Source organism: Phlebotomus papatasi, unplaced genomic scaffold (assembly GCF_024763615.1).
Source record: "Phlebotomus papatasi isolate M1 unplaced genomic scaffold, Ppap_2.1 HiC_scaffold_56, whole genome shotgun sequence".
In the NCBI taxonomy this organism is placed as follows: Eukaryota; Metazoa; Arthropoda; class Insecta; order Diptera; family Psychodidae; genus Phlebotomus; species Phlebotomus papatasi.
Window position 1 is genome coordinate 90,874 of NW_026604757.1, and position 12,463 is coordinate 103,336.

Here is a 12,463-nt window from a genome sequence, read left to right on the forward strand (position 1 = left end):
ATAAAAACTTTTATAAGCTATTCCCATAGATTCAGATACAAAGTTCTGAGAGACACATCCAACAACCAAGTTGATGGACGAAAGTCTTTGAACAGAAGCAGCCAAAATTGTCTAGTAACCAGAGCCCTTTGCTCTATTAGAGCAAGACCAAATACAGGTTATACAGATTTTTACCAACCAGTTAAGAGCTCCAGAAAAACCTTGCAGCCCTAAATTTTCTCAGTAGGATTCCAAATCTTCATTACGACATAAAATTCATATATAAAAAAGACTGTTCAAACCACTTGAGTTATAATGAGATTACCTTCAAAATTATCGGGCAAAAAGACGCATATTTAAGTTAATTATGGTAACCTCAATATTAATTCAAAATTGGCAACTCATTATAGAATTGCTTTAAATTTTTTTTTAAAGTTTCTTATGCGTTCTAAAACCTTCGAAAGCTCTTTCACGTTTAAAATGCTTAAAATGCTACAAACACTGCAAATGCTCCCTGGTAAGAAACTAATGATTAACCTCAAGGATTTTAAAATAGTATAAATCCAAGAGAAGATAGTAGCAGTCAGCAAACGGTTCAAGGACAATATTCTTAGACATCAAAAACAACTTTCCGGCCAGTTAGCGATAGGCGACGAAATGGAATGAGAGCTACTCTGGACGAGACCTCTTGACTTCTTTCTGTTGTTGTAGTTAGTGGAATGCTGTTTTGGTTGATCTTAGAGATTATCCCTCGCGTTACCTTCATTCTTGCAACTTATTGTATGAAACACTTTTTGTATGTGTAGATAGCTTTAATAAAATAAACTTAAAATAAATGCGTTTCGTCTTTCGATAAAGTTCTTGTGTTTCAAATCAACTCAAAGGTTTCAGTGATATTTCACACTAATCTTGTTTCCAGAAGTATTACGGACCTTCTATTTCCAGTTTCAACGATGAAGTATCAGACCACCCGATGAAGTATCAGTTATGATTTCAAATATTGTAAATTTTCTAATACCCAGCGCACAATAAATTTTGTTTTGTAAACATGTTATTGACTTTTCAGTGAGAGTGAGATTTAGATCTAGTCATCTCACTCACTGTCATAAGCAATTTTGAAAACATATTTACAAACAAAACTTATTGTGCGTTGAACAGAATGTGAGATCAAAATAACCGAGGACTTGGAACAAGATTATGCCCTAGACACACTTACGACTAAAGTCCAGAGACGACTAAGCTCGTTCATAGCCAAGTCAGTTCCTGACACATTACAAACGAGGCTTAATGTTTACTGGCACTCACAAAACATAATTGTCGTGGGTTTTCTGCAGATATTTCTACTGAATATAACCGAAAATTAGGGACAATATCATTCGAGATCCGAGGGAATTTTATCAGCATCGCAGTATTCTTTTAAATCAGGAAAATTCTTGTTTGCATGGAGGGTAAATTAGCTTAAAAATTCTGTGAATTTTTTTTCAAAAATTCATTCACATGAAATTCCGAGAAATCTCTATTCTGGGAATTTGAGAGCTTGTATCTACGATATGATGTCATCTGAGTGAGATAATTTTCTATCATTTCAGGTGAAATCTACTGAATTTTCTTTGAAAATTATCCCTAAATTGCGTTAAAATAACAGATATTAATGACAAGCAGATTCATATGTGATTGATTTCTGTCCCATTCACATTCATTCATTTCTGAAATTCTCGGAAATCCTGTTGATTTCCAAGAAATATGGCACCAATTACCTGATATTTTTCAGCGATTTTGGCCACTTTCTGCGTCGGATATGATCCTCCCCAGGATAACTCCTAAGACGGTCAGTTATCCTCCGATGTCCTTTTTCCAAGGATTTTCCGCCTTTTTATGCAGATTTTTCCACTTTCTATGCACTCACGAACACATTTGTTGCGCAATCGGCTCAGCACTTTGCACACACATTTTCCTCAAGTTTTTCACCACTCGCGGCCACTTTTGGGGTACAGACACTATCCCACTATCTGAATTGTTGAACACTCGCGGAAAAACCGAGGAAAACTTCCCGAATTGAGGCTTATCTTTCCAACTCTCGCACCACACACACTATAGCCAACCATGGCTCATGTCACTCTGACTTTACGTCAAGTGGCGCTGTGGACGAGTGAAAGCTTGCTCATCTGGTGGGAAATATTCGAATTGCATTTCAGTTAGCAAATTCGACAACAATATTTTAAAGTTTTTAAGATTGATCGACGGAATTTAAAAAGTTATCAGGTTAATGTCCCAGCCCAGCGAGCATCAAATGCTAAGCCTTTTCAAATCAGCTGAAAAAATATATATTTTCGGCTGAGTTCTGCTAACCTTGAAGTGACACTAGCGATCACAGCGGCAATTAGTCAAAGTTAGTCTTTTTCCCCAATCGAGTGAGAGACTTTAATGAACTTGGTTTTTGTCTTTGCTGAGGTTGCCGGGATTGAGTAGAAGCTAAATGTAAACCCTTTCCATTATTAAAATTTCATGATTCTTACAATAACCACATTTGTCATTAAAAAATAAAGCAAAAAAAGAAATAAAATGCGCAAAATTTTTAAAAAATAATATTTATAATACATTTTGAATAATATGTATTCTTCAACCTTTTCCGACCAATTTAATTTTTGTATTGTTCAATTTTATCAAAAAAAAAATATTATGAATCCATTTACAAAAAAATATATATAAAACACCTAAATTAAAATTGCGTGGCCAAGAATTCTTGTCCGCTTATTTCACAAAATTAATAATCAAAGAAATTTTTGGGAATTTTAAAGATATTTTAACATTTCATGAATTCTAAAATCGAGAAATATTGAAAAAACTTCGGAAACTCATTTAAATACTAAAAGACTAAGAACATATGAAATTTAGAACCTTTATCATTTTCATTTAATGGTACAGTCTGTCTTTAACAACGAGACACTTTTTACGGACTGAAAATCAACAATAAAAATTAAACTGAGAAGCATAATCAATGATAAGTCTTACATCTAACCTTGGAAAGTCCAACAGAGTCCGATTCGGTGTATTTTGTGCTTCTATGAACAATAGGGACAAAAATAGCCCAAAAATTTAAGTAATTTTTCTGACAATACCAATGAATAATATTTTTCGCTTTAATGAAAAATATTACTTAAAAAAATTAGTATTGTAGTTTTTATTGCCAAAAGGGTTTTTCTTTAAAAAAAATGAGAAGTATAAAAAATAAATAAAATCAATTATGAATTTGAGAATTTAAAAATTCGCCATTTTTGAGCTTAAATATTTACTACATAGCAAATAGCTAGAGACTTGCAAAAAATATTCTAGATTCCTTCAACCTTCTACTATACAACTATATAGAGGCATAAGAAAAAAATAACTTTGGGTAGTCAGGAAAAATTATTTTCTTTATGGAACACCGGTGTTCCAATCGTCCTAAAAGGGTTAAAAAATGTTAAGACGTGTCATTTTAATTTAAAAAATAAATCATCAAATCGAATAAATTCTTGATTTAAAAAAGAATATGTGAAGTATTAAGAAAAACAATAATTTGTTAATTTGCTATTATACCGCGATAATAAAAGTAATTTTTTGCGCAAAAATGCGCTTCAGAAAATTTATAATCCAAAAATGTTTTATTAGACCAATACAGCATTGGTCTAATAGAAATTTTTCTAATACAATTTTTTGTAGTATTTTTAAAATCATCATTGAACTTACTAAGTAGGGGAGCCACATCTTTTAAAAGGATTTTTTAATGCTTCTGCAACTTTATTTACCGTAAATAACTTAAATATGTAGAAAAATTCATTTTCGCGATCAATTTACAATAGTTGTGATCGAATGTGAGCATAATACATCGATGGCTGTTTCAGGAAGAATGCCAATACTTAATTGCAAAAATTGAGGAAAATATGCTTTTTTCAAAAGAAAAAACATATTTTTCATAAATAATGAATAATTTTATAACCCCTGATTATATATTTCCTCAGAATTAAATTACTTTTTTTCTCAAGCAAATAATGACGCAATTCAGTAAAAAATGCAGAATTCTTGGTCCGGAGTATGTTTAATACTCCTATTTGACCATTCTCTATAGACAGCATACTGCAGCATAAATCCTATAAGAATATAGGTAATAAATATCGTGATTATAATATCGCCCAAGTTGATAAATAATTTCAGGGGAAATTCCAAGTTCATTTTGAGAGAAAAAGAAAAAAAATGAAAGAGAAAATCTGCTAAATGGTTTCCAGTGCCATCTACCGACAGTGTTAAGTTCTGCCATCATCCGCTGCGAGCGCTAAACAGTGCCATTTTCATGTATTTGCTTAGCACTTTTTGTTCGACAGCTGCTGACTGGCCAGCAGACCGATTCAGCAAAAAAAATGCTGAAAATGCTATTTTTTCTGCTAACTGTGCTCGCTGGGAGGTTGTAAACGTTCAGTTGTTATTTTCCATGTTTCGTGGAACATTTTTCAGGAAATTGACATGGGTTTCTCAATATGTCTAACCCCTTGGATTCATCCCCTTCTCAAAGTGATAAATGAAACGGGGAAAGGGCTATTCGGGAATGAAAAAAGAACTGTATTTGGAGCCATTGATGAGATTCTAGGTGTAATTATCACTGAAGAAAATTCTACAACAGGATCAATTTATTTTCACCATATATGAAATGCTCAATAAATCGTGTGGAGTGTAAAAAGATTGGAAAAACTTTTCTACTATATATCCATCTCAATATATAAGTAATGTAATCAATTTATTAAGTCTATATCTGTTCCACAACGTCTCTCATTGCAATCTAATAAGTTTCACTCTATGGTTTTATTTCTTTTTTCCTCTATCCATATTCCATCTACAACAACCCCAGCGAAAAGGGGAGAAAAGCTCTTTTCCAAGATACCGAGTCCAACGATAACTCGCTGGAAGAGAATGAGGATGAGAATTTTCTTCCTTTTCCGTATTACATAATATTCGATTTAATGACATCTTCATCTCGCATCCGAATCGTTTAATTTTCAAAAATGTGGGAGGAGAAAATAAGAAAATATCCCTTTAGTGTTATTTTTGTTCTTCAATTTAAAGGTGAAGTCATGGGAGAAGAAGGAAAAAAACTGCAATGCTTCCTCGACAGCTCACATTCACCGTTCTTTTTGGGTATTTTGGCTACAAGAAAATATCTAGCTTGTGGAATTGGGACAGGTGGCTTGCCGAATCATAAATCTTAAAAGTCCCTGTGGACCAAAACTCTTTCCATAAAATGCTATTTTACCGAAATGATCGGTATTCTCTAACCCATTTCTCACCCACCAACAACCACATCTGAAATTCTGGTAATGTGTTATACGTCTGTGGGGATATTTAAAACTTTTTTTTGAAGTGTCCATCCTTTAAAAAATATATATATTTTATTAATTTAAAGAACCGTTTTATTATAGACTGTTAAAGATTCATGTGAGAATTCTTTTCATCCTTCCACATTCCTCGAAATCAAATAAATGTAGGCGATTTGTGTAAATACCTGAAAGAAATTAAATTTCCTAATAATTACTTGTCTTATATAGAGAACATTTCGCTTAATAAATGTTTTAATAAGAAAGCGTCATTTTTACCTTACAGGAATGTACGAAGAAGACTTTACGAATTTCATTTTAATAAAACTTACAAAATACACAAACAAAAATTAAATTAAGTAGCATTTTATGTAAGAACAGGACATTCTCTTTTTCAAATAGGGAGAAACAGCGGTTCCTATTTAGAAATGCTATACAAATAAAGTCACAGTTTTGCCAATTTTACTACAAATTAAACCACTCATTAGCAACCCACTTAATTTATCTAATTTAATGAAACTAATTTAATTGAACTTTAAACTGTCAATTAATTATAATTTAAAATAATAAAATATTAAAATGAAAATATTATATTTGTAATATTCTCTAAAATTTTAGCGCAATTGATTAATAAAGAGTAATCGATCATACTACAGAGCGAACCACTCTCAATTATACTACAAATGAAATTCGTCATTGTTATTTATAAAAGGCTTTTTCTCTTGGGTATTCCTTACTTATCTTAGAAACAAATAGTGAATCGAGATATGCTTGGCTATCAAGAAGAAGTTAACAGAATAAAGATTTAAAACAAGTAGCTGTAAAAAGGGGTGGCTAAGCGTTCCAGGCTTTGCGAAGTGCTCGAACTTGTGACTTAGATGTTATACTTCAAAATTACGATAGCATCACTTATTGCTTACCGGTTCTCAACTGATTCATAAATTACTCATAAGATCATCTAAAATAGCTTACACAGTAAAAAAATTTACAACCACTACGATTGGTAATTTTTGCACGAGCGCTATGGTTGTAAAGTTTGTGTATTGGAAATGTTGTGTATTGGCAAAGTTGTGTATTTTCAATTTTATAAAATGGCTTCCTGTCTATAATTTTGATTGTAGAGCAATTTTGTTCGGTTTATTTGTATTATCTGTGATATGTCTCGGTATTAAACTAAGAAAAAAAAGAAAAAAGAATAAAAAAAAGGAAAAAAATAAGAGAGAGTCTGAGACTTGAACCCATAATCTTCGCGTTGATGGTCTCGCGTTTTCTGCCTGCGCTACCGACTTGATTACTTCTCTTCAGCAAATGGCCAAGAGTTGCATCGTCAATTTTTCTAATTTACATGATGCTTCCTCTGTTTTCTGTTATTACATAATTATTCCTAATTTTTCACGACTGAGGCACATTTTAAGAATCCAATGAATGATTCCAGAAGACAATTAGGCAGTTAAAAATGCAAAATCTATCTGAAATCTTAGAAAAATTGCAATAGTAAACAATGGAATTTTGACAGTTCTCACACAAATTTTCCAATACACAAATTTCCTTACACAATACATAATTTTACTAGCATTATGTTAGTATCGTACCACCACTATGATAGTAATTTTACAATTTACAACCATATTGTTTGTGAATTTACACAACTTTTCAAATACACAACTTTATTTCTCACACAATTTTTTACTGTGTAGGAATAATAAAATTGATTTTCTAACAAAAAATAACTTATCAGTTCATAACGGGATTACTATCGATTAATAAACGGTTTATTACCGATTCGTAACCGATTGGTATTGGTTAAGACTTGCCAGGAATTTCAAGACCTTTCCTATGTGCCCAAACATGACCCCGTTCGGTTGAGAAATTCCTTCTCTAGAGCCTTTTAAACCTTTGATCTTGAAAAACGTGAAAAGCAATTAATGGAAATTATTTTACGGTATCTTCGTATCAGGGCGAAATGTCCGCTTTAATGATTTCTAATTCTAACACATATCCAAAAATGGAAAAACGCGTTTAAAAGCAATCCGAGAAAAACATGATTTGGCGGAAAAGGTAAGGGTGGGGGGAAGGGATACTTGAGACAGAATGCTCATATTACGGAATTAGTTTCTTACAGATTAATAATGATTTTTTTTTAAAGAAAAAAAAATTATTGGGACGCGGGGAGCCATGGTCAAACACACGTCTTAACGGTCACTGAATTTAAATTCTGTACATTAATTGATGACGAACTCTATTGATTTAGATAGAGTAACTATCCAAGAAAACAAATTGGCAACCAGAATCCAAATCAGAAAAGAGGATGAAGGTTAATTTTAATAAATTCGATTTGATGTCGAATTTTATGTCCGCCATTTTGAGCAAAAAATTTTGCATGACTTTCCGCGAAGCGAGAAAAGAACAACAAAATGTATTTCGATTGCAGGCTATTTTCCAAGTAATTGAAGGACTAAAGTAACTAAAAGGGCACTCAATGGGTCAGGTGGTAGAGCACTCGCTCTATGATGCAAGTGTCCCTGGTTCGAATCCCCTTTAGGTCACCAGGGATTTTTCTGACGTTAAAAATGTTCGGATTGCATCCAGTGAGCTTCACTGCACTCGATTCCACGGGCATGGTAGTGACAACCTCATCCCGTACAAGAAAAAAATAATAATGCTTGTCTAGAAATCCCCTTGCGGGAAGGCCTAGTTCCTTCATGGAAAGTTGTGCCAGCATTATTATTATTATTATTATTATTATTAAAGTAACTAAAAATCCATTCGTGACAGCAATTCGGATATCAATTTCCCAGGAATAAATTATCTAAAGTCACTCAATTAGCGTATGATGTGTAATACCATGGTAAGGAATGGGTTAAAGGTCCCAGGCTCGACTTATAAGAGGGGGTTCCCAGAAAGTTCCAAGTCTCTTTCTTTAACTATTTGGGTTGTGAGTGTCGTAACGGCTGAAGACACATGTCCACAGATGGACAAACAGCGAGACGTCAAAAAACTCGAAACTTTAAATTTCCAAAATTCTACCAAAACACGACCACTTGCGGTGTAAGGAGCCGATAACTCAAAATCGAGGGATTACTGCTTTCTCTGTAGACTTTTCCTTTGCGAGAAGACCTGGTTCTCCCATGGAATTTATGGGCAATTGAATAGGATCTACATCGCTTGGATCAGTAATTGCCGTAATTGTTGATTTAGGTGGTCAAGGAGTGAATGAAAGGCTTTCAGAGTCAACCGTGAGCGGCATTGTTAATTACCCATTTAGGGCGGTACCTTATATTGGGGATGCCCATTATGCATCCTCAATTGAATATCCATTTCTAAGAGCAAGGTGAATCGTGCCAGTCCGCTTTCCGGACAAATACCATTGAACAGGGAGGTTTTAGCCTTGTTTAATCTTCATCAAAGAGCACCGCTTTACCTAGCAGCACTGGGTTGTCTGGTTATCATGAATGTGATTGGGTTTCATCAATTTGATTGCTTTTGTAAATTATGTAAATTATGTTACATTGGACACCCATCCTATTCAGATGTTTGTTTAGACAGTGACCGGTTAAAAGGTTAACAATATTCCGGGCTGTCTAACGACTGCCTCCCTCCAAGTACCAAAATTGGTCATGAATCGTTTGTCCAATCCATCTAATGAACTTTTAATGAATCCTCCTGTATAATTATGATTTCCTCATTTGTAAGGAAATCCCTATAGCAGGTTCAATGCCCTCGAAATCGATCCTTACCTCAACTAGTGCGAGGTGGTCCGCTTTAAATTTTCCCGCTATACAATTGTCGTAACTTACTCATCACCTAAAGCGGTCTTGCAGACTAGAGGTTTAGCCTAGTTCCCTAAGGTATTAAAATCCAAAATAGCGTGCAATTTTATTGCTTTGTTAATTTTAAATGTTAATTGAAATGTTGAAATGTTAATTTTACCCTGCAGTATTGATCCGAAATCGGTGTAAATATTACTCTTTTCAGGTGTATTAGGGGTTAAAGTGACCCTTTTTCGTGTTAATTTTACTCTTAAAAAGGTGTAAAATTAATATTAAAAATGTTGATATATTTTTACACCTAAAAAGTGTTAAAGTTATGAGGACAAAAAGTTAATCGCAGCCTCGTTTTCTTCTCAGGTGTATCGAATTCAGCTGAATTGAAATCGGTTAGAATTTGGTGCTCGCTGGGTTACGACAATTGCTGATCCAAGCGATGATATTTGAAAGCTCTCATTAATTTCAAAAGCTCCCATCGAAAGAGCACAAAAATTAAAGGACTTTCCCAATTGCCAATCCTGCGGACAATCCGCGAATTACCCATTAGTATTGCATTCTGCTTAAGTCTTTTTTAGTAATTCAAAAAGAACAAGAAAATATCCATGGTATGCCTTTATGCTTCTCGTTGAGACATTGATTTAAGATTTACACATTTTTTTCCGTTCTTGCGTGTTATGAATTTCAATGTATGTGAAAAAATTTATGATAAAAAAAATATCGAATACGATTGTCTTCAATTTTTCTCCTGAAATATTTATGGCATCTCACCACCAGTAAGTTCTTCCACATCAAAATCTCTTGTTACGCCCCAGACTCCAAATCCTATTAGGATTTTATTGGGAAAATTTGGGTATTTTTTTCTTGATTTGTTTTATTTGCGACTTTAGGCAGATTTCTTGGTAGATTATTGGGAAATCGTGAAAGAAAGTTTTCAAAACCAACTATTTTCTCTTCTGTTTTGTTCATTCTTTATTGCATTTGTACCTGTCGTGGAGGAATTGTGGGGTAAAGGGAAAATCTGAGGAGGTTGAAGAGGAGCCAAGGAGAGAGATGACTTGAAAATTCAACAATAGGGACTATATATCGTTTATCATCATGAATTTCAATGTGAATGAGTTTCCATGGCGGACGTCGATTTTTTATTCACAAAAGTACCCCCTTCTTTTTTCATTTGAATATTTTAAATTCAATAATTTGCTATTACTCCTCTCACCATCTGGATATATTACCATTTTTGCCTTGATATAGTTGAAAGGGGAGGAGGGCGTCGCAATACATCGAAATCAAGTGCAAAAGAAAAAGCTCCTTTTTCTCCCCAAAAATAAAAAAAAATCTGCTCTCCTCTGGCTGCTCTCTCCATCCATTCAATTTCCATAATTTCTCATGCGACGAGTGTTGAGAATGTTTTGAGGAGGAATGGTAGATGCTTTTCAGTCACAATCCCCATACCCCTGACCATATATTTTTTTCCCACCATCCCCAAAAAGCATCCCTCAAGCACCCCAACAATCCGACAATGCCTTAACTGCCACCCTTAGACCGGCTCAAAAAGCTGACGTCCTCCCTCAAACCCTCAACAATTCCGATATATATATATCGTTCCTTGTGTGACAGGGAAGAAAGGATGGAAATATCCAATAAATAGCACGATCTCTAGATATATGATGTATCGATAAGCCGTCAAACGGATGTTGATAACTTTCCTACGAATGCGAAAAAGGAGAGAAATCTTTTTGCTATATGTAATTCCTGTCACATATGTAGACAACATTGGAATTCCTCTTTGGTATGATAAAAAGAAAAGCAGTGCAGAAAAAAGGGGGGCTACCACCAAGGATCCTTACCCAAAACACTAACGAATGACACTCTCTCCCCCTCATTCGACTATCTCATCTTTTGCATTACATTTTAGGGTAATGAACCTAAAATTCTCGTAAGCACTTTTTTCTCCATTTTGGGGAGGAAACCCTTTTGCATACATGTTGAGATTATATCTTGCTTGATATGCCCAATAACGTGAATTTTATTAATTTTTCGCAATTCACAACACAATTCACACACAATCTGTGGAACTTTCAGTAGAATTCTAGGATTGCTTGAAGAATTTTCCTATAGGGGAAAGGCTTTCTGGCTTCGCACACACTCCGGCTTTGAACTCTTCTTCATATTCTTCCCATATTACTTTAATGATTCCGACTCATGTTCCTATAATATCCAGCCTCTTTAAAGGGATATGGGATAAATTTAAAGTGTTCCTAGAGTTCCAAGCCAGATTGTGTGCGAAGCCTGAAAGCCTTCCTCTAGCATTGAAATGTATTGTATTTTATCCTTTGTCTCTCGTAGATACCTTATAAGCCGTTACGAAATATTCCATATTTCGATAGGATTTTTATTTCTCAGAAAAACCCAATAATCATACTACAGTTTTCATAGGAAATTCATATTCCATTTTAACCAGAATAACAATATGTTCCCTATGTAGGGGTTTTTGCACAAATATTCAGTTTTTGTATGAAATTTCTATGAATTCTATTGAACTTTTTGTATCAGGGAAAAAAATCATGGAAAATTGATGAGAATATTCTCTGAAAAAGCCATATTTTTATTTTATAAAAAAAAAATTATTTTAATAATTTATTCCTTCAAACCGCAGATGTAGGGGAATGTAGGCATGATTCGCACATAATTAATCTCTAAATAACGCGAATTTTCTCTTTGTTTGCAAAGAACTGGTTTACCATTTCTTATCTCATCTCAGCTGACACGAGTTTCTTTCACACACTTATTAATCCGATAAAAATACAATTTTTGGTTTTTCTTAAAGTAGAATAGTTATATTATGTTACTGCAGTGATTAATTATGGAAATAAAAATATAAATTATATTTTAAGTGGATTTATCAGAGTTAAATCGGTCGCGGCATCCGAGTTTTGCAATCGTCGGAGTTACATGGCTTTACTATAACTATTCTACTTTGAGAAAAACCAAAAAATATATTTTTATCGGTTTAATAAGTGGATGAAATAAATATTTTTCAAACTCGTGTCAGCTTGGTCATGCACTAAAAATTTCATTTCCGAGAAAATTTTGCTATTGACAGCTCGTCGCTGGAAAACGTTCAGTGGTTTTTCTTTATTATGAAATATTATTTTCAATCAAAATTATTAATAAAAGTGAAGCTTAGTTATTGATCTACAGGGTGATTAGAGTATATTAATGATATATTAATAATTCATACAGAAATAAGTGAATTTGTGAATGTTTACATTTCGGCCCAAGTCGGATACTGTGAATATCAAAGTTTTGGTTCAAAAATTGCAATGTTCAGGTCTCTCTTTCTGTTTCAGATGCCGAAGGGCACAAAAGAAAAGACCC

General features: G+C 33.7%; 1 protein-coding gene across 1 annotated transcript in view; it reads right to left on the bottom strand.

The window, feature by feature from the left end:
* LOC129809283 (neurotrimin-like) overlaps window positions 1-1,785 on the bottom strand; it is an 80,760-nt gene extending 78,975 nt beyond the window's left edge. Inside the window, exon 1 of the mRNA XM_055859116.1 lies at window positions 1,737-1,785. The gene's annotated coding sequence lies outside the window, so the exon portion shown is untranslated. The remainder of the gene's footprint in view (window positions 1-1,736) is intronic.
* Between the last annotated feature and the right edge of the window lie 10,678 nt (window positions 1,786-12,463).